Source organism: Pelobates fuscus, chromosome 9 (assembly GCF_036172605.1).
Source record: "Pelobates fuscus isolate aPelFus1 chromosome 9, aPelFus1.pri, whole genome shotgun sequence".
NCBI lineage: Eukaryota > Metazoa > Chordata > Amphibia > Anura > Pelobatidae > Pelobates > Pelobates fuscus.
The window spans coordinates 57459859-57481521 of NC_086325.1; the positions used below are offsets into that span (position 1 = coordinate 57459859).

Here is a 21663-nt window from a genome sequence, read left to right on the forward strand (position 1 = left end):
GCAGAGCAACACTCCAAGAGCCCGGATAGCTCAGTCGGTAGTGCATCAGACTTTTAAACTGAGGGCCCAGGGTTCAAGTCCCTGTTCGGGCGCTCCCATGATTTTTAGATCACCAATGTTAAGAGGGGCTACCTGCAATTCTGTCGGCACTTAAGCGTTTGTTGCAGGTTAAGCCTTTCTTCTCCACTGAAAAGTGACAATTCAAAGCAAGGGGAAAAGACATGGTCTAAGCTTAAAAAATGTTCTGGTTCACCAAATACATTTTAAATTTAAGGCAAGAGTAGCTGAATGGAAAACATAGGTTACTTAGAGAACATTTGTAGAAAATATTTCTAGTTTGGCTAATTTGACCGCAAGTTTGAAATTCACCTTGAATTTTTACTTTAGTGTTGAAGTCCATTTTCAACGTCGCCAACTTCCTTGTGGCAAATAGAAGGGTTTCGGGTCTACCGTTTGCGTCATGCGCTCTTAGATTTTCTCTCAGCACCCACATTCCAAACGCCTCACTTGCCACGCCTACCTTTATTTTTTCCACTGTCAAACATTCCTGTCTGCTCAAGCACTGGGATCTACTTGTTCCAGACAGATTTAGTGTCTTTCTGATCTAGAAACGTGCTTTGAGAAAATGCAAAGTCAATTATCTCCTTGAAATGGATGTGAAGTCAGCATCATACGCAAAGAGGAAGGAGACCTCCCGGATACCTTGAAACAGCTTGTCAGCACTCAAGCAAGGGGTGAAGGTGTTGAAACTGACAATGATTTGCAGCAATTTGTGTGTAAGCCAGGAGAAGAGATTCAATTTACAAGCAGGTGAGCAGTGCAGCGCACAGTAGTTTTCTGGTTGACAGGCAGTGCTACGTTTTCAATCAGCCGAAAGTAGCTTTTCAATTGGACCATGTTACCAGGCACGCACGGAGCGCCAGCAGAGCGACGCTCCAAGAGCCCGGATAGCTCAGTCGGTAGAGCATCAGACTTTTAATCTGAGGGTCCAGGGTTCAAGTCCCTGTTCGGGCGCTCCCACGATTTTTAGATCACCAATGTTAAGAGGTGCTACCGGCAATTCTGTCGGCACTTAAGTGTTTGTTGCAGGTTAAGCCATTCTTCTCCACTGAAAAGTGACAATTCAAAGCAAGGGGAGAAGACATGGTCTAAGCTTAAAACATTTTCTGGTTCACCAAATACATTTTAAATTTAAGGCAAGAGTAGCTGAATGGAAAACATAGGTTACTTAGAGAACATTTGTAGAAAATATTTCCAGTTTGGCTAATTTGACCGCAAGTTTGAAATTCAACTTGAATTCTTACTTTAGTGTTGAAGTCCATTTTCAACGTCGCCAACTTCCTTGTGGCAAATAGAAGGGTTTCGGGTCTACCGTTTGAGTCATGCGCGCTTAGATTTTCTCTCAGCACCCACATTCCAAACGCCTCACTTGCCACACCTACCTTTATTTTTCCCATTGTCAAACATTCCTGTCTGCTCAAGCACTGGGATCTACTTGTTCCAGACAGATTCAGTGTCTTTCTGATCTAGAAACGTGCTTTGAGAAAATGCAAAGTCAATTGTCTCCTTGAAATGGATGTAAAGTCAGCATCATACGCAAAGAGGAAGGAGACCTCCCGGATACCTTGAAACAGCTTGTCAGCACTCAAGCAAGGGGTGAAGGTGTTGAAACTGACAATGATTTGCAGCAATTTGTGTGTAAGCCAGGAGAAGAGATTCAATTTACAAGCAGGTGAGCAGTGCAGCGCACAGTAGTTTTCTGGTTGACAGGCAGTGCTACGTTTTCAATCAGCCGAAAGTAGCTTTTCAATTGGACCATGTTACCAGGCACGCACGGAGCGCCAGCAGAGCGACGCTCCAAGAGCCCGGATAGCTCAGTCGGTAGAGCATCAGACTTTTAATCTGAGGGTTCAGGGTTCAAGTCCCTGTTCGGGCGCTCCCATGATTTTTAGATCACCAATGTTAACAGCGGCTACCTGCAATTCTGTCGGCACTTAAGCGTTTGTTGCAGGTTAAGCCATTCTTCTCCACTGAAAAGTGACAATTCAAAGCAAGGGGAAAAGACATGGTCTAAGCTTAAAAAAATTTCTGGTTCACCAAATACATTTTAAATTTAAGGCAAGAGTAGCTGAATGGAAAACATAGGTTACTTAGAGAACATTTGTAGAAAATATTTCCAGTTTGGCTAATTTGACCGCAAGTTTGAAATTCACCTTGAATTCTTACTTTAGTGTTGAAGTCCATTTTCAACGTCGCCAACTTCCTTGTGGCAAATAGAAGGGTTTCGGGTCTACCGTTTGAGTCATGCGCGCTTAGATTTTCTCTCAGCACCCACATTCCAAACGCCTCACTTGCCACGCCTACCTTTATTTTTCCCACTGTCAAACATTCCTGTCTGCTCAAGCGCTGGGATCTACTTGTTCCAGACAGATTAAGTGTCTTTCTGATCTAGAAACGTGCTTTGAGAAAATGCAAAGTCAATTGTCTCCTTGAAATGGATGTGAAGTCAGCATCATACGCAAAGAGGAAGGAGACCTCCCGGATACCTTGAAACAGCTTGTCAGCACTCAAGCAAGGGGTGAAGGTGTTGAAACTGACAATGATTTGCAGCAATTGGTGTGTAAGCCAGGAGAAGAGATTCAATTTACAAGCAGGTGAGCAGTGCAGCGCACAGTAGTTTTCTGGTTGACAGGCAGTGCTACGTTTTCAATCAGCCGAAAGTAGCTTTTCAATTGGACCATGTTACCAGGCACGCACGGAGCGCCAGCAGAGCGACGCTCCAAGAGCCTGGATAGCTCAGTCGGTAGAGCATCAGACTTTTAATCTGAGGGTCCAGGGTTCAAGTCCCTGTTCGGGTGCTCCCACGATTTTTTGATCACCAATGTTAAGAGGGGCTACCTGCAATTCTGTCGGCACTTAAGTGTTTGTTGCAGGTTAAGCCATTCTTCTCCACTGAAAAGTAACAATTCAAAGCAAGGGGAGAAGACATGGTCTAAGCTTAAAAAAATTTCTGGTTCACCAAATACATTTTAAATTTAAGGCAAGAGTAGCTGAATGTAAAACATAGGTTACTTAGAGAACATTTGTAGAAAATATTTCCAGTTTGGCTAATTTGACCGCAAGTTTGAAATTCAACTTGAATTCTTACTTTAGTGTTGAAGTCCATTTTCAACGTCGCCAACTTCCTTGTGGCAAATAGAAGGGTTTCGGGTCTACCGTTTGAGTCATGCGCGCTTAGATTTTCTCTCAGCACCCACATTCCAAACGCCTCACTTGCCACACCTACCTTTATTTTTCCCATTGTCAAACATTCCTGTCTGCTCAAGCACTGGGATCTACTTGTTCCAGACAGATTCAGTGTCTTTCTGATCTAGAAACGTGCTTTGAGAAAATGCAAAGTCAATTGTCTCCTTGAAATGGATGTGAAGTCAGCATCATACGCAAAGAGGAAGGAGACCTCCCGGATACCTTGAAACAGCTTTTCAGCACTCAAGCAAGGGGTGAAGGTGTTGAAACTGACAATGATTTGCAGCAATTTGTGTGTAAGCCAGGAGAAGAGATTCAATTTACAAGCAGGTGAGCAGTGCAGCGCACAGTAGTTTTCTGGTTGACAGGCAGTGCTACGTTTTCAATCAGCCGAAAGTAGCTTTTCAATTGGACCATGTTACCAGGCACGCACGGAGCGCCAGCAGAGCGACGCTCCAAGGGCCCGGATAGCTCAGTCGGTAGAGCATCAGACTTTTAATCTGAGGGTCCAGGGTTCAAGTCCCTGTTCGGGCGCTCCCATGATTTTTAGATCACCAATGTTAAGAGGGGCTACCTGCAATTCTGTCGGCACTTAAGCGTTTGTTGCAGGTTAAGCCATTCTTCTCCACTGAAAAGTGACAATTCAAAGCAAGGGGAGAAGACATGGTCTAAGCTTAAAAAAATTTCTGGTTCACCAAATACATTTTAAATTTAAGGCAAGAGTAGCTGAATGGAAAACATAGGTTACTTAGAGAACATTTGTAGAAAATATTTCCAGTTTGGCTAATTTGACCGCAAGTTTGAAATTCAACTTGAATTCTTACTTTAGTGTTGAAGTCCATTTTCAACGTCGCCAACTTCCTTGTGGCAAATAGAAGGGTTTAGGGTCTACCGTTTGAGTCATGCGCGCTTAGATTTTCTCTCAGCACCCACATTCCAAACGCCTCACTTGCCACACCTACCTTTATTTTTCCCATTGTCAAACATTCCTGTCTGCTCAAGCACTGGGATCTACTTGTTCCAGACAGATTCAGTGTCTTTCTGATCTAGAAACGTGCTTTGAGAAAATGCAAAGTCAATTGTCTCCTTGAAATGGATGTGAAGTCAGCATCATACGCAAAGAGGAAGGAGACCTCCCGGATACCTTGAAACAGCTTGTCAGCACTCAAGCAAGGGGTGAAGGTGTTGAAACTGACAATGATTTGCAGCAATTTGTGTGTAAGCCAGGAGAAGAGATTCAATTTACAAGCAGGTGAGCAGTGCAGGGCACAGTAGTTTTCTGGTTGACAGGCAGTGCTACGTTTTCAATCAGCCGAAAGTAGCTTTTCAATTGGACCATGTTACCAGGCACGCACGGAGCGCCAGCAGAGCAACGCTCCAAGAGCCCGGATAGCTCAGTCGGTAGAGCATCAGACTTTTAATCTGAGGGTAAGGGTTCAAGTCCCTGTTCGGGCGCTCCCATGATTTTTAGATCACCAATGTTAAGAGGGGCTACCTGCAATTCTGTCGGCACTTAAGCGTTTGTTGCAGGTTAAGCCATTCTTCTCCACTGAAAAGTGACAATTCAAAGCAAGGGGAGAAGACATGGTCTAAGCTTAAAAAATTTTCTGGTTCACCAAATACATTTTAAATTTAAGGCAAGAGTAGCTGAATGGAAAACATAGGTTACTTAGAGAACATTTGTAGAAAATATTTCCAGTTTGGCTAATTTGACCGCAAGTTTGAAATTCAACTTGAATTCTTACTTTAGTGTTGAAGTCCATTTTCAACGTTGCCAACTTCCTTGTGGCAAATAGAAGGGTTTAGGGTCTACCGTTTGAGTCATGCGCGCTTAGATTTTCTCTCAGCACCCACATTCCAAACGCCTCACTTGCCACACCTACCTTTATTTTTCCCATTGTCAAACATTCCTGTCTGCTCAAGCACTGGGATCTACTTGTTCCAGACAGATTCAGTGTCTTTCTGATCTAGAAACGTGCTTTGAGAAAATGCAAAGTCAATTGTCTCCTTGAAATGGATGTGAAGTCAGCATCATACGCAAAGAGGAAGGAGACCTCCCGGATACCTTGAAACAGCTTGTCAGCACTCAAGCAAGGGGTGAAGGTGTTGAAACTGACAATGATTTGCAGCAATTTGTGTGTAAGCCAGGAGAAGAGATTCAATTTACAAGCAGGTGAGCAGTGCAGGGCACAGTAGTTTTCTGGTTGACAGGCAGTGCTACGTTTTCAATCAGCCGAAAGTAGCTTTTCAATTGGACCATGTTACCAGGCACGCACGGAGCGCCAGCAGAGCAACGCTCCAAGAGCCCGGATAGCTCAGTCGGTAGAGCATCAGACTTTTAATCTGAGGGTAAGGGTTCAAGTCCCTGTTCGGGCGCTCCCATGATTTTTAGATCACCAATGTTAAGAGGGGCTACCTGCAATTCTGTCGGCACTTAAGCGTTTGTTGCAGGTTAAGCCATTCTTCTCCACTGAAAAGTGACAATTCAAAGCAAGGGGAGAAGACATGGTCTAAGCTTAAAAAATTTTCTGGTTCACCAAATACATTTTAAATTTAAGGCAAGAGTAGCTGAATGGAAAACATAGGTTACTTAGAGAACATTTGTAGAAAATATTTCCAGTTTGGCTAATTTGACCGCAAGTTTGAAATTCAACTTGAATTCTTACTTTAGTGTTGAAGTCCATTTTCAACGTTGCCAACTTCCTTGTGGCAAATAGAAGGGTTTAGGGTCTACCGTTTGAGTCATGCGCGCTTAGATTTTCTCTCAGCACCCACATTCCAAACGCCTCACTTGCCACACCTACCTTTATTTTTCCCATTGTCAAACATTCCTGTCTGCTCAAGCACTGGGATCTACTTGTTCCAGACAGATTCAGTGTCTTTCTGATCTAGAAACGTGCTTTGAGAAAATGCAAAGTCAATTGTCTCCTTGAAATGGATGTGAAGTCAGCATCATACGCAAAGAGGAAGGAGACCTCCCGGATACCTTGAAACAGCTTGTCAGCACTCAAGCAAGGGGTGAAGGTGTTGAAACTGACAATGATTTGCAGCAATTTGTGTGTAAGCCAGGAGAAGAGATTCAATTTACAAGCAGGTGAGCAGTGCAGGGCACAGTAGTTTTCTGGTTGACAGGCAGTGCTACGTTTTCAATCAGCCGAAAGTAGCTTTTCAATTGGACCATGTTACCAGGCACGCACGGAGCGCCAGCAGAGCAACGCTCCAAGAGCCCGGATAGCTCAGTCGGTAGAGCATCAGACTTTTAATCTGAGGGTAAGGGTTCAAGTCCCTGTTCGGGCGCTCCCATGATTTTTAGATCACCAATGTTAAGAGGGGCTACCTGCAATTCTGTCGGCACTTAAGCGTTTGTTGCAGGTTAAGCCATTCTTCTCCACTGAAAAGTGACAATTCAAAGCAAGGGGAGAAGACATGGTCTAAGCTTAAAAAATTTTCTGGTTCACCAAATACATTTTAAATTTAAGGCAAGAGTAGCTGAATGGAAAACATAGGTTACTTAGAGAACATTTGTAGAAAATATTTCCAGTTTGGCTAATGTGACCGCAAGTTTGAAATTCAACTTGAATTCTTACTTTAGTGTTGAAGTCCATTTTCAACGTCGCCAACTTCCTTGTGGCAAATAGAAGGGTTTCGGGTCTACCGTTTGAGTCATGCGCGCTTAGATTTTCTCTCAGCACCCACATTCCAAACGCCTCACTTGCCACACCTACCTTTATTTTTCCCATTGTCAAACATTCCTGTCTGCTCAAGCACTGGGATCTACTTGTTCCAGACAGATTCAGTGTCTTTCTGATCTAGAAACGTGCTTTGAGAAAATGCAAAGTCAATTGTCTCCTTGAAATGGATGTGAAGTCAGCATCATACGCAAAGAGGAAGGAGACCTCCCGGATACCTTGAAACAGCTTGTCAGCACTCAAGCAAGGGGTGAAGGTGTTGAAACTGACAATGATTTGCAGCAATTTGTGTGTAAGCCAGGAGAAGAGATTCAATTTACAAGCAGGTGAGCAGTGCAGGGCACAGTAGTTTTCTGGTTGACAGGCAGTGCTACGTTTTCAATCAGCCGAAAGTAGCTTTTCAATTGGACCATGTTACCAGGCACGCACGGAGCGCCAGCAGAGCGACGCTCCAAGAGCCTGGATAGCTCAGTCGGTAGAGCATCAGACTTTTAATCTGAGGGTCCAGGGTTCAAGTCCCTGTTCGGGCGCTCCCATGATTTTTAGATCACCAATGTTAAGAGGGGCTACCTGCAATTCTGTCGGCACTTAAGCGTTTGTTGCAGGTTAAGCCATTCTTCTCCACTGAAAAGTGACAATTCAAAGCAAGGGGAGAAGACATGGTCTAAGCTTAAAAAAATTTCTGGTTCACCAAATACATTTTAAATTTAAGGCAAGAGTAGCTGAATGGAAAACATAGGTTACTTAGAGAACATTTGTAGAAAATATTTCCAGTTTGGCTAATTTGACCGCAAGTTTGAAATTCAACTTGAATTCTTACTTTAGTGTTGAAGTCCATTTTCAACGTCGCCAACTTCCTTGTGGCAAATAGAAGGGTTTCGGGTCTACCGTTTGAGTCATGCGCGCTTAGATTTTCTCTCAGCACCCACATTCCAAACGCCTCACTTGCCACACCTACCTTTATTTTTCCCATTGTCAAACATTCCTGTCTGCTCAAGCACTGGGATCTACTTGTTCCAGACAGATTCAGTGTCTTTCTGATCTAGAAACGTGCTTTGAGAAAATGCAAAGTCAATTGTCTCCTTGAAATGGATGTGAAGTCAGCATCATACGCAAAGAGGAAGGAGACCTCCCGGATACCTTGAAACAGCTTGTCAGCACTCAAGCAAAGGGTGAAGGTGTTGAAACTGACAATGATTTGCAGCAATTTGTGTGTAAGCCAGGAGAAGAGATTCAATTTACAAGCAGGTGAGCAGTGCAGGGCACAGTAGTTTTCTGGTTGACAGGCAGTGCTACGTTTTCAATCAGCCGAAAGTAGCTTTTCAATTGGACCATGTTACCAGGCACGCACGGAGCGCCAGCAGAGCGACGCTCCAAGAGCCTGGATAGCTCAGTCGGTAGAGCATCAGACTTTTAATCTGAGGGTCCAGGGTTCAAGTCCCTGTTCGGGCGCTCCCATGATTTTTAGATCACCAATGTTAAGAGGGGCTACCTGCAATTCTGTCGGCACTTAAGCGTTTGTTGCAGGTTAAGCCATTCTTCTCCACTGAAAAGTGACAATTCAAAGCAAGGGGAGAAGACATGGTCTAAGCTTAAAAAAATTTCTGGTTCACCAAATACATTTTAAATTTAAGGCAAGAGTAGCTGAATGGAAAACATAGGTTACTTAGAGAACATTTGTAGAAAATATTTCCAGTTTGGCTAATTTGACCGCAAGTTTGAAATTCAACTTGAATTCTTACTTTAGTGTTGAAGTCCATTTTCAACGTCGCCAACTTCCTTGTGGCAAATAGAAGGGTTTCGGGTCTACCGTTTGAGTCATGCGCGCTTAGATTTTCTCTCAGCACCCACATTCCAAACGCCTCACTTGCCACACCTACCTTTATTTTTCCCATTGTCAAACATTCCTGTCTGCTCAAGCACTGGGATCTACTTGTTCCAGACAGATTCAGTGTCTTTCTGATCTAGAAACATGCTTTGAGAAAATGCAAAGTCAATTGTCTCCTTGAAATGGATGTGAAGTCAGCATCATACGCAAAGAGAAAGGAGACCTCCCGGATACCTTGAAACAGCTTGTCAGCACTCAAGCAAGGGGTGAAGGTGTTGAAACTGACAATGATTTGCAGCAATTTGTGTGTAAGCCAGGAGAAGAGATTCAATTTACAAGCAGGTGAGCAGTGCAGCGCACAGTAGTTTTCTGGTTGACAGGCAGTGCTACGTTTTCAATCAGCCGAAAGTAGCTTTTCAATTGGACCATGTTACCAGGCATGCACGGAGCGCCAGCAGAGCGACGCTCCAAGAGTCCGGATAGCTCAGTCGGTAGAGCATCAGACTTTTAATCTGAGGGTCCAGGGTTCAAGTCCCTGTTCGGGTGCTCCCATGGTTTTTAGATCACCAATGTTAAGAGAGGCTACCTTCAATTCTGTCGGCACGTAAGCGTTTGTTGCAGGTTAAGCCATTCTTCTCCACTGAAAAGTGACAATTCAAAGCAAGGGGAAAAGACATGGTCTAAGCTTAAAAAATGTTCTTGTTCACCAAATACATTTTAAATTTAAGGCAAGAGTAGCTGAATGGAAAACATACGTTACTTAGAGAACATTTGTAGAAAATATTTCCAGTTTGGCTAATTTGACCGCAAGTTTGAAATTCAACTTGAATTCTTACTTTAGTGTTGAAGTCCATTTTCAACGTCGCCAACTTCCTTGTGGCAAATAGAAGGGTTTCGGGTCTACTGTTTGAGTCATGCGCGCTTAGATTTTCTCTCAGCACCCACATTCCAAACGCCTCACTTGCCACACTTACCTTTATTTTTCCCACTGTCAAACATTCCTGTCTGCTCAAGCACTGGGATCTACTTGTTCCAGACAGATTCAGTGTCTTTCTGATCTAGAAACGTGCTTTGAGAAAATGCAAAGTCAATTGTCTCCTTGAAATGGATGTGAAGTCAGCATCATACGCAAAGAGGAAGGAGACCTCCCGGATACCTTGAAACAGCTTGTCAGCACTCAAGCAAGGGGTGAAGGTGTTGAAACTGACAATGATTTGCAACAATTTGTGTGTAAGCCAGGAGAAGAGATTCAATTTACAAGCAGGTGAGCAGTGCAGCGCACAGTAGTTTTCTGGTTGACAGGCAGTGCTACGTTTTCAATCAGCCGAAAGTAGCTTTTCAATTGGACCATGTTACCAGGCACGCATGGAGCGCCAGCAGAGCGACGCTCCAAGAGCCTGGATAGCTCAGTCGGTAGAGCATCAGACTTTTAATCTGAGGGTCCAGGGTTCAAGTCCCTGTTCGGGCGCTCCCATGATTTTTAGATCACCAATGTTAACAGTGGCTACCTGCAATTCTGTCGGCACTTAAGCGTTTGTTGCAGGTTAAGCCATTCTTCTCCACTGAAAAGTGACAATTCAAAGCAAGGGGAAAAGACATGGTCTAAGCTTAAAAAATGTTCTGGTTCACCAAATACATTTTAAATTTAAGGCAAGAGTAGCTGAATGGAAAACATATGTTACTTAGAGAACATTTGTAGAAAATATTTCCAGTTTGGCTAATTTGACCGCAAGTTTGAAATTCACCTTGAATTCTTACTTTAGTGTTGAAGTCCATTTTCAACGTTGCCAACTTCCTTGTGGCAAATAGAAGGGTTTCGGGTCTACCGTTTGAGTCATGTGCTCTTAGATTTTCTCTCAGCACCCACATTCCAAACGCCTCAATTGCCACGCCTACCTTTATTTTTCCCACTGTCAAACATTCCTGTCTGCTCAAGCACTGGGATCTACTTGTTCCAGACAGATTCAGTGTTTTTCTGATCTAGAAACGTGCTTTGAGAAAATGCAAAGTCAATTATCTCCTTGAAATGTATGTGAAGTCAGCATCATACGCAAAGAGGAAGGAGACCTCCCGGATACCTTGAAACAGCTTGTCAGCACTCAAGCAAGGGGTGAAGGTGTTGAAACTGACAATGATTTGCAGCAATTTGTGTGTAAGCCAGGAGAAGAGATTCAATTTACAAGCAGGTGAGCAGTGCAGCTCACAGTAGTTTTCTGGTTGACAGGCAGTGCTACGTTTTCAATCAGCCGAAAGTAGCTTTTCAATTGGACCATGTTACCAGGCACGCACGGAGCGCCAGCAGAGCGACGCTCCAAGAGCCCGGATAGCTCAGTCGGTAGAGCATCAGACTTTTAATCTGAGGGTCCAGGGTTCAAGTCCCTGTTCGGGCGCTCCCATGATTTTTAGATCACCAATGTTAACAGGGGCTACCTGCAATTCTGTCGGCACTTAAGCGTTTGTTGCAGGTTAAGCCATTCTTCTCCACTGAAAAGTGACAATTCAAAGCAAGGGGAAAAGACATGGTCTAAGCTTAAAAAATTTTCTGGTTCACCAAATACATTTTAAATTTAAGGCAAGAGTAGCTGAATGGAAAACATATGTTACTTAGAGAACATTTGTAGAAAATATTTCCAGTTTGGCTAATTTGACCGCAAGTTTGAAATTCACCTTGAATTTTTACTTTAGTGTTGAAGTCCATTTTCAACGTCGCCAACTTCCTTGTGGCAAATAGAAGGGTTTCGGGTCTACCGTTTGAGTCATGCGCGCTTAGATTTTCTCTCAGCACCCACATGCCAAACGCCTCACTTGCCACGCCTACCTTTATTTTTCCCACTGTCAAACATTCCTGTCTGCTCAAGCGCTGGGATCTACTTGTTCCAGACAGATTCAGTGTCTTTCTGATCTAGAAACGTGCTTTGAGAAAATGCAAAGTCAATTGTCTCCTTGAAATGGATGTGAAGTCAGCATCATACGCAAAGAGGAAGGAGACCTCCCGGATACCTTGAAACAGCTTGTCAGCACTCAAGCAAGGGGTGAAGGTGTTGAAACTGACAATGATTTGCAGCAATTTGTGTGTAAGCCGGGAGAAGAGATTCAATTTACAAGCAGGTGAGCAGTGCAGCGCACAGTAGTTTTCTGGTTGACAGGCAGTGCTACGTTTTCAATCAGCCGAAAGTAGCTTTTCAATTGGACCATGTTACCAGGCACGCATGGAGCGCCAGCAGAGCGACGCTCCAAGAGCCTGGATAGCTCAGTCGGTAGAGCATCAGACTTTTAATCTGAGGGTCCAGGGTTCAAGTCCCTGTTCGGGTGCTCCCACGATTTTTAGATCACCAATGTTAAGAGGGGCTACCTGCAATTCTATCGGCACTTAAGTGTTTGTTGCAGGTTAAGCCATTCTTCTCCACTGAAAAGTGACAATTCAAAGCAAGGGGAGAAGACATGGTCTAAGCTTAAAAAATGTTCTGGTTCACCAAATACATTTTAAGTTTAAGGCAAGAGTAGCTGAATGGAAAACATAGGTTACTTAGAGAACATTTGTAGAAAATATTTCCAGTTTGGCTAATTTGACCGCAAGTTTGAAATTCAACTTGAATTCTTACTTTAGTGTTGAAGTCTATTTTCAACGTCGCCAACTTCCTTGTGGCAAATAGAAGGGTTTCGTATCTACCGTTTGAGTCATGCGCGCTTAGATTTTCTCTCAGCACCCACATTCCAAACGCCTCACTTGCCACACCTACCTTTATTTTTCCCATTGTCAAACATTCCTGTCTGCTCAAGCACTGGGATCTACTTGTTCCAGACAGATTCAGTGTCTTTCTGATCTAGAAACGTGCTTTGAGAAAATGCAAAGTCAATTGTCTCCTTGAAATGGATGTGAAGTCAGCATCATACGCAAAGAGGGAGGAGACCTCCCGGATACCTTGAAACAGCTTGTCAGCACTCAAGCAAGGGGTGAAGGTGTTGAAACTGACAATGATTTGCAGCAATTTGTGTGTAAGCCAGGAGAAGAGATTCAATTTACAAGCAGGTGAGCAATACAGCGCACAGTAGTTTTCTGGTTGACAGGCAGTGCTACGTTTTCAATCAGCCGAAAGTAGCTTTTCAATTGGACCATGTTACCAGGCACGCATGGAGCGCCAGCAGAGCGACGCTCCAAGAGCCCGGATAGCTCAGTCGGTAGAGCATCAGACTTTTAATCTGAGGGTCCAGGGTTCAAGTCCCTGTTCGGGCGCTCCCATGATTTTTAGATCACCAATGTTAACAGGGGCTACCTGCAATTCTGTCGGCACTTAAGCGTTTGTTGCAGGTTAAGCCATTCTTCTCCACTGAAAAGTGACAATTCAAAGCAAGGGGAAAAGACATGGTCTAAGCTTAAAAAAATTTCTGGTTCACCAAATACATTTTAAATTTAAGGCAAGAGTAGCTGAATGGAAAACATATGTTACTTAGAGAACATTTGTAGAAAATATTTCCAGTTTGGCTAATTTGACCGCAAGTTTGAAATTCACCTTGAATTTTTACTTTAGTGTTGAAGTCCATTTTCAACGTCGCCAACTTCCTTGTGGCAAATAGAAGGGTTTCGGGTCTACCGTTTGAGTCATGCGCGCTTAGATTTTCTCTCAGCACCCACATGCCAAACGCCTCACTTGCCACGCCTACCTTTATTTTTCCCACTGTCAAACATTCCTGTCTGCTCAAGCGCTGGGATCTACTTGTTCCAGACAGATTCAGTGTCTTTCTGATCTAGAAACGTGCTTTGAGAAAATGCAAAGTCAATTGTCTCCTTGAAATGGATGTGAAGTCAGCATCATACGCAAAGAGGAAGGAGACCTCCCGGATACCTTGAAACAGCTTGTCAGCACTCAAGCAAGGGGTGAAGGTGTTGAAACTGACAATGATTTGCAGCAATTTGTGTGTAAGCCGGGAGAAGAGATTCAATTTACAAGCAGGTGAGCAGTGCAGCGCACAGTAGTTTTCTGGTTGACAGGCAGTGCTACGTTTTCAATCAGCCGAAAGTAGCTTTTCAATTGGACCATGTTACCAGGCACGCATGGAGCGCCAGCAGAGCGACGCTCCAAGAGCCTGGATAGCTCAGTCGGTAGAGCATCAGACTTTTAATCTGAGGGTCCAGGGTTCAAGTCCCTGTTCGGGTGCTCCCACGATTTTTAGATCACCAATGTTAAGAGGGGCTACCTGCAATTCTATCGGCACTTAAGTGTTTGTTGCAGGTTAAGCCATTCTTCTCCACTGAAAAGTGACAATTCAAAGCAAGGGGAGAAGACATGGTCTAAGCTTAAAAAATGTTCTGGTTCACCAAATACATTTTAAGTTTAAGGCAAGAGTAGCTGAATGGAAAACATAGGTTACTTAGAGAACATTTGTAGAAAATATTTCCAGTTTGGCTAATTTGACCGCAAGTTTGAAATTCAACTTGAATTCTTACTTTAGTGTTGAAGTCTATTTTCAACGTCGCCAACTTCCTTGTGGCAAATAGAAGGGTTTCGTATCTACCGTTTGAGTCATGCGCGCTTAGATTTTCTCTCAGCACCCACATTCCAAACGCCTCACTTGCCACACCTACCTTTATTTTTCCCATTGTCAAACATTCCTGTCTGCTCAAGCACTGGGATCTACTTGTTCCAGACAGATTCAGTGTCTTTCTGATCTAGAAACGTGCTTTGAGAAAATGCAAAGTCAATTGTCTCCTTGAAATGGATGTGAAGTCAGCATCATACGCAAAGAGGGAGGAGACCTCCCGGATACCTTGAAACAGCTTGTCAGCACTCAAGCAAGGGGTGAAGGTGTTGAAACTGACAATGATTTGCAGCAATTTGTGTGTAAGCCAGGAGAAGAGATTCAATTTACAAGCAGGTGAGCAATACAGCGCACAGTAGTTTTCTGGTTGACAGGCAGTGCTACGTTTTCAATCAGCCGAAAGTAGCTTTTCAATTGGACCATGTTACCAGGCACGCATGGAGCGCCAGCAGAGCGACGCTCCAAGAGCCCGGATAGCTCAGTCGGTAGAGCATCAGACTTTTAATCTGAGGGTCCAGGGTTCAAGTCCCTGTTCGGGCGCTCCCATGATTTTTAGATCACCAATGTTAAGAGGGGCTACCTGCAATTCTGTCGGCACTTAAGCGTTTGTTGCAGGTTAAGCCATTCTTCTCCACTGAAAAGTGACAATTCAAAGCAAGGGGAAAAGACATGGTCTAAGCTTAAAAAATGTTCTGGTTCACCAAATACATTTTAAATTTAAGGCAAGAGTAGCTGAATGGAAAACATATGTTACTTAGAGAACATTTGTAGAAAATATTTCCAGTTTGGCTAATTTGACCGCAAGTTTGAAATTCACCTTGAATTCTTACTTTAGTGTTGAAGTCCATTTTCAACGTCGCCAACTTCCTTGTGGCAAATAGAAGGGTTTCGGGTCTACCGTTTGAGTCATGCGCTCTTAGATTTTCTCTCAGCACCCACATTCCAAACGCCTCACTTGCCACGCCTACCTTTATTTTTCCCACTGTCAAACATTCCTGTCTGCTCAAGCACTGGGATCTACTTGTTCCAGACAGATTCAGTGTCTTTCTGATCTAGAAACGTGCTTTGAGAAAATGCAAAGTCAATTATCTCCTTGAAATGGATGTGAAGTCAGCATCATACGCAAAGAGGAAGGAGACCTCCCGGATACCTTGAAACAGCTTGTCAGCACTCAAGCAAGGGGTGAAGGTGTTGAAACTGACAATGATTTGCAGCAATTTGTGTGTAAGCCGGGAGAAGAGATTCAATTTACAAGCAGGTGAGCAGTGCAGCGCACAGTAGTTTTCTGGTTGACAGGCAGTGCTACGTTTTCAATCAGCCGAAAGTAGCTTTTCAATTGGACCATGTTACCAGGCACGCACGGAGCGCCAGCAGAGCGACGCTCTAAGAGCTCGGTAGCTCAGTCGTTAGAGCATCAGACTTTTAATCTGAGGGTCCAGGGTTCAAGTCCCTGTTCGGGTGCTCCCAAGATTTTTATATCACCAATGTTAAGAGGGGCTACCTGCAATTCTGTCAGCACTCAAGCGTTTGTTGCAGGTTAAGCCATTCTTCTCCACTGAAAAGTGACAATTCAAAGCAAGGGGAAAAGACATGGTCTAAGCTTAAAAAATGTTCTGGTTCACCAAATACATTTTAAATTTAAGGCAAGAGTAGCTGAATGGAAAACATATGTTACTTAGAGAACATTTGTAGAAAATATTTCCAGTTTGGCTAATTTGACCACAAGTTTGAAATTCACCTTGAATTCTTACTTTAGTGTTGAAGTCCATTTTCAACGTCGTCAACTTCCTTGTGGCAAATAGAAGGGTTCCGGGTCTACCGTTTGAGTCATGCGCGCTTAGATTTTCTCTCAGCACCCACATTCCAAACGCCTCACTTGCCACACCTACCTTTATTTTTCCCATTGTCAAACATTCCTGTCTGCTCAAGCACTGGGATCTACTTGTTCCAGACAGATTCAGTGTCTTTCTGATCTAGAAACGTGCTTTGAGAAAATGCAAAGTCAATTGTCTCCTTGAAATGGATGTGAAGTCAGCATCATACGCAAAGAGGAAGGAGACCTCCCGGATACCTTGAAACAGCTTGTAAGCACTCAAGCAAGGGGTGAAGGTGTTGAAACTGACAATGATTTGCAGCAATTTGTGTGTAAGCCAGGAGAAGAGATTCAATTTACAAGCAGGTGAGCAGTGCAGCGCACAGTAGTTTTCTGGTTGACAGGCAGTGCTACGTTTTCAATCAGCCGAAAGTAGCTTTTCAATTGGACCATGTTACCAGGCACGCACGGAGCGCCAGCAGAGGGACACTCCAAGAGCCCGGATAGCTCAGTCGGTAGAGCATCAGACTTTTAATCTGAGGGTTCAGGGTTCAAGTCCCTGTTCGGGCGCTCCCATGGTTTTTAGATCACCAATGTTAAGAGAGGCTACCTTCAATTCTGTCGGCACTTAAGCGTTTGTTGCAGGTTAAGCCATTCTTCTCCACTGAAAAGTGACAATTCAAAGCAAGGGGAAAAGACATGGTCTAAGCTTAAAAAATTTTCTTGTTCACCAAATACATTTTAAATTTAAGGCAAGAGTAGCTGAATGGAAAACATACGTTACTTAGAGAACATTTGTAGAAAATATTTCCAGTTTGGCTAATTTGACCGCAAGTTTGAAATTCAACTTGAATTCTTACTTTAGTGTTGAAGTCCATTTTCAACGTCGCCAACTTCCTTGTGGCAAATAGAAGGGTTTCGGGTCTACTGTTTGAGTCATGCGCGCTTAGATTTTCTCTCAGCACCCACATTCCAAACGCCTCACTTGCCACACTTACCTTTATTTTTCCCACTGTCAAACATTCCTGTCTGCTCAAGCACTGGGATCTACTTGTTCCAGACAGATTCAGTGTCTTTCTGATCTAGAAACGTGCTTTGAGAAAATGCAAAGTCAATTGTCTCCTTGAAATGGATGTGAAGTCAGCATCATACGCAAAGAGGAAGGAGACCTCCCGGATACCTTGAAACAGCTTGTCAGCACTCAAGCAAGGGGTGAAGGTGTTGAAACTGACAATGATTTGCAGCAATTTGTGTGTAAGCCAGGAGAAGAGATTCAATTTACAAGCAGGTGAGCAGTGCAGCGCACAGTAGTTTTCTGGTTGACAGGCAGTGCTACGTTTTCAATCAGCCGAAAGTAGCTTTTCAATTGGACCATGTTACCAGGCACGCACGGAGCGCCAGCAGAGCGACGCTCCAAGAGCCTGGATAGCTCAGTCGGTAGAGCATCAGACTTTTAATCTGAGGGTCCAGGGTTCAAGTCCCTGTTCGGGCGCTCCCATGATTTTTAGATCACCAATGTTAACAGCGGCTACCTGCAATTCTGTCGGCACTTAAGCGTTTGTTGCAGGTTAAGCCATTCTTCTCCACTGAAAAGTGACAATTCAAAGCAAGGGGAAAAGACATGGTCTAAGCTTAAAAAATGTTCTGGTTTACCAAATACATTTTAAATTTAAGGCAAGAGTAGCTGAATGGAAAACATATGTTACTTAGAGAACATTTGTAGAAAATATTTCCAGTTTGGCTAATTTGACCGCAAGTTTGAAATTCACCTTGAATTCTTACTTTAGTGTTGAAGTCCATTTTCAACGTTGCCAACTTCCTTGTGGCAAATAGAAGGGTTTCGGGTCTACCGTTTGAGTCATGCGCGCTTAGATTTTCTCTCAGCACCCACATTCCAAACGCCTCACTTGCCACACCTACCTTTATTTTTCCCACTGCCAAACATTCCTGTCTGCTCAAGCACTGGGATCTACTTGTTCCAGACAGATTCAGTGTCTTTCTGATCTAGAAACGTGCTTTGAGAAAATGCAAAGTCAATTGTCTCCTTGAAATGGATGTGAAGTCAGCATCATACGCAAAGAGGAAGGAGACCTCCCGGATACCTTGAAACAGCTTGTCAGCACTCAAGCAAGGGGTGAAGGTGTTGAAACTGACAATGATTTGCAGCAATTTGTGTGTAAGCCAGGAGAAGAGATTCAATTTACAAGCAGGTGAGCAGTGCAGCGCACAGTAGTTTTCTGGTTGACAGGCAGTGCTACGTTTTCAATCAGCCGAAAGTAGCTTTTCAATTGGACCATGTTACCAGGCACGCATGGAGCGCCAGCAGAGCAACGCTCCAAGAGCCCGGATAGCTCAGTCGGTAGAGCATCAGACTTTTAATCTGAGGGTCCAGGGTTCAAGTCCCTGTTCGGGTGCTCCCATGATTTTTATATCACCAATGTTAAGAGGGGCTACCTGCAATTCTGTCAGCACTCAAGCGTTTGTTGCAGGTTAAGCCATTCTTCTCCACTGAAAAGTGACAATTCAAAGCAAGGGGAAAAGACATGGTCTAAGCTTAAAAAATGTTCTGGTTCACCAAATACATTTTAAATTTAAGGCAAGAGTAGCTGAATGGAAAACATATGTTATTTAGAGAACATTTGTAGAAAATATTTCCAGTTTGGCTAATTTGACCACAAGTTTGAAATTCACCTTGAATTCTTACTTTAGTGTTGAAGTCCATTTTCAACGTCGTCAACTTCCTTGTGGCAAATAGAAGGGTTCCGGGTCTACCGTTTGAGTCATGCGCGCTAAGATTTTCTCTCAGCACCCACATTCCAAACGCCTCACTTGCCACACCTACCTTTATTTTTCCCATTGTCAAACATTCCTGTCTGCTCAAGCACTGGGATCTACTTGTTCCAGACAGATTCAGTGTCTTTCTGATCTAGAAACGTGCTTTGAGAAAATGCAAAGTCAATTGTCTCCTTGAAATGGATGTGAAGTCAGCATCATACGCAAAGAGGAAGGAGACCTCCCGGATACCTTGAAACAGCTTGTCAGCACTCAAGCAAGGGGTGAAGGTGTTGAAACTGACAATGATTTGCAGCAATTTGTGTGTAAGCCAGGAGAAGAGATTCAATTTACAAGCAGGTGAGCAGTGCAGCGCACAGTAGTTTTCTGGTTGACAGGCAGTGCTACGTTTTCAATCAGCCGAAAGTAGCTTTTCAATTGTACCATGTTACCAGGCACGCATGGAGCGCCAGCAGAGCGACGCTCCAAGAGCCTGGATAGCTCAGTCGGTAGAGCATCAGACTTTTAATCTGAGGGTCCAGGGTTCAAGTCCCTGTTCGGGTGCTCCCACGATTTTTAGATCACCAATGTTAAGAGGGGCTACCTGCAATTCTGTCGGCACTTAAGTGTTTGTTGCAGGTTAAGCCATTCTTCTCCACTGAAAAGTGACAATTCAAAGCAAGGGGAAAAGACATGGTCTAAGCTTAAAAAATGTTCTGGTTCACCAAATACATTTTAAATTTAAGGCAAGAGTAGCTGAATGGAAAACATATGTTACTTAGAGAACATTTGTAGAAAATATTTCCAGTTTGGCTAATTTGACCGCAAGTTTGAAATTCACCTTGAATTTTTACTTTAGTGTTGAAGTCCATTTTCAACGTCGCCAACTTCCTTGTGGCAAATAGAAGGGTTTCGGGTCTACCGTTTGAGTCATGCGCGCTTAGATTTTCTCTCAGCACCCACATGCCAAACGCCTCACTTGCCACGCCTACCTTTATTTTTCCCACTGTCAAACATTCCTGTCTGCTCAAGCGCTGGGATCTACTTGTTCCAGACAGATTCAGTGTCTTTCTGATCTAGAAACGTGCTTTGAGAAAATGCAAAGTCAATTGTCTCCTTGAAATGGATGTGAAGTCAGCATCATACGCAAAGAGGAAGGAGACCTCCCGGATACCTTGAAACAGCTTGTCAGCACTCAAGCAAGGGGTGAAGGTGTTGAAACTGACAATGATTTGCAGCAATTTGTGTGTAAGCCGGGAGAAGAGATTCAATTTACAAGCAGGTGAGCAGTGCAGCGCACAGTAGTTTTCTGGTTGACAGGCAGTGCTACGTTTTCAATCAGCCGAAAGTAGCTTTTCAATTGGACCATGTTACCAGGCACGCATGGAGCGCCAGCAGAGCGACGCTCCAAGAGCCTGGATAGCTCAGTCGGTAGAGCATCAGACTTTTAATCTGAGGATCCAGGGTTCAAGTCCCTGTTCGGGTGCTCCCACGATTTTTAGATCACCAATGTTAAGAGGGGCTACCTGCAATTCTGTCGGCACTTAAGTGTTTGTTGCAGGTTAAGCCATTCTTCTCCACTGAAAAGTGACAATTCAAAGCAAGGGGAGAAGACATGGTCTAAGCTTAAAAAATGTTCTGGTTCACCAAATACATTTTAAGTTTAAGGCAAGAGTAGCTGAATGGAAAACATAGGTTACTTAGAGAACATTTGTAGAAAATATTTCCAGTTTGGCTAATTTGACCGCAAGTTTGAAATTCAACTTGAATTCTTACTTTAGTGTTGAAGTCCATTTTCAACGTCGCCAACTTCCTTGTGGCAAATAGAAGGGTTTCGGATCTACCGTTTGAGTCATGCGCGCTTAGATTTTCTCTCAGCACCCACATTCCAAACGCCTCACTTGCCACACCTACCTTTATTTTTCCCATTGTCAAACATTCCTGTCTGCTCAAGCACTGGGATCTACTTGTTCCAGACAGATTCAGTGTCTTTCTGATCTAGAAACGTGCTTTGAGAAAATGCAAAGTCAATTGTCTCCTTGAAATGGATGTGAAGTCAGCATCATACGCAAAGAGGGAGGAGACCTCCCGGATACCTTGAAACAGCTTGTCAGCACTCAAGCAAGGGGTGAAGGTGTTGAAACTGACAATGATTTGCAGCAATTTGTGTGTAAGCCAGGAGAAGAGATTCAATTTACAAGCAGGTGAGCAATACAGCGCACAGTAGTTTTCTGGTTGACAGGCAGTGCTACGTTTTCAATCAGCCGAAAGTAGCTTTTCAATTGGACCATGTTACCAGGCACGCATGGAGCGCCAGCAGAACGACGCTCCAAGAGCCCGGATAGCTCAGTCGGTAGAGCATCAGACTTTTAATCTGAGGGTCCAGGGTTCAAGTCCCTGTTCGGACGCTCCCATGATTTTTAGATCACCAATGTTAAGAGGGGCTACCTGCAATTCTGTCGGCACTTAAGCGTTTGTTGCAGGTTAAGCCATTCTTCTCCACTGAAAAGTGACAATTCAAAGCAAGGGGAAAAGACATGGTCTAAGCTTAAAAAATTTTCTGGTTCACCAAATACATTTTACATTTAAGGCAAGAGTAGCTGAATGGAAATCATATGTTACTTAGAGAACATTTGTAGAAAATATTTCCAGTTTGGCTAATTTGACCGCAAGTTTGAAATTCACCTTGAATTCTTACTTTAGTGTTGAAGTCCATTTTCAACGTCGCCAACTTCCTTGTGGCAAATAGAAGGGTTTCGGGTCTACCGTTTGAGTCA

General features: G+C 43.7%; 11 non-coding genes across 11 annotated transcripts; all 11 read left to right on the forward strand.

Annotated features, from left to right (window-relative positions):
- The first annotated feature begins 941 nt into the window (after window positions 1-941).
- On the forward strand, window positions 942-1014 carry TRNAK-UUU (transfer RNA lysine (anticodon UUU)). The gene has a single exon. It is a non-coding gene; the product is annotated as a tRNA-Lys (tRNA).
- An 849-nt stretch (window positions 1015-1863) lies between these two features.
- On the forward strand, window positions 1864-1936 carry TRNAK-UUU (transfer RNA lysine (anticodon UUU)). The gene has a single exon. It is a non-coding gene; the product is annotated as a tRNA-Lys (tRNA).
- A 1771-nt stretch (window positions 1937-3707) lies between these two features.
- On the forward strand, window positions 3708-3780 carry TRNAK-UUU (transfer RNA lysine (anticodon UUU)). Its single transcript has one exon. It is a non-coding gene; the product is annotated as a tRNA-Lys (tRNA).
- A 3612-nt stretch (window positions 3781-7392) lies between these two features.
- Window positions 7393-7465, forward strand: TRNAK-UUU (transfer RNA lysine (anticodon UUU)). Its single transcript has one exon. It is a non-coding gene; the product is annotated as a tRNA-Lys (tRNA).
- An 849-nt stretch (window positions 7466-8314) lies between these two features.
- Window positions 8315-8387, forward strand: TRNAK-UUU (transfer RNA lysine (anticodon UUU)). Its single transcript has one exon. It is a non-coding gene; the product is annotated as a tRNA-Lys (tRNA).
- A 1771-nt stretch (window positions 8388-10158) lies between these two features.
- TRNAK-UUU (transfer RNA lysine (anticodon UUU)) lies at window positions 10159-10231 on the forward strand. The gene has a single exon. It is a non-coding gene; the product is annotated as a tRNA-Lys (tRNA).
- An 849-nt stretch (window positions 10232-11080) lies between these two features.
- Window positions 11081-11153, forward strand: TRNAK-UUU (transfer RNA lysine (anticodon UUU)). Its single transcript has one exon. It is a non-coding gene; the product is annotated as a tRNA-Lys (tRNA).
- A 1771-nt stretch (window positions 11154-12924) lies between these two features.
- TRNAK-UUU (transfer RNA lysine (anticodon UUU)) lies at window positions 12925-12997 on the forward strand. Its single transcript has one exon. It is a non-coding gene; the product is annotated as a tRNA-Lys (tRNA).
- A 1771-nt stretch (window positions 12998-14768) lies between these two features.
- On the forward strand, window positions 14769-14841 carry TRNAK-UUU (transfer RNA lysine (anticodon UUU)). The gene has a single exon. It is a non-coding gene; the product is annotated as a tRNA-Lys (tRNA).
- Window positions 14842-16611: 1770 nt separating this feature from the next.
- TRNAK-UUU (transfer RNA lysine (anticodon UUU)) lies at window positions 16612-16684 on the forward strand. The gene has a single exon. It is a non-coding gene; the product is annotated as a tRNA-Lys (tRNA).
- An 849-nt stretch (window positions 16685-17533) lies between these two features.
- TRNAK-UUU (transfer RNA lysine (anticodon UUU)) lies at window positions 17534-17606 on the forward strand. Its single transcript has one exon. It is a non-coding gene; the product is annotated as a tRNA-Lys (tRNA).
- Window positions 17607-21663: the final 4057 nt, after the last annotated feature.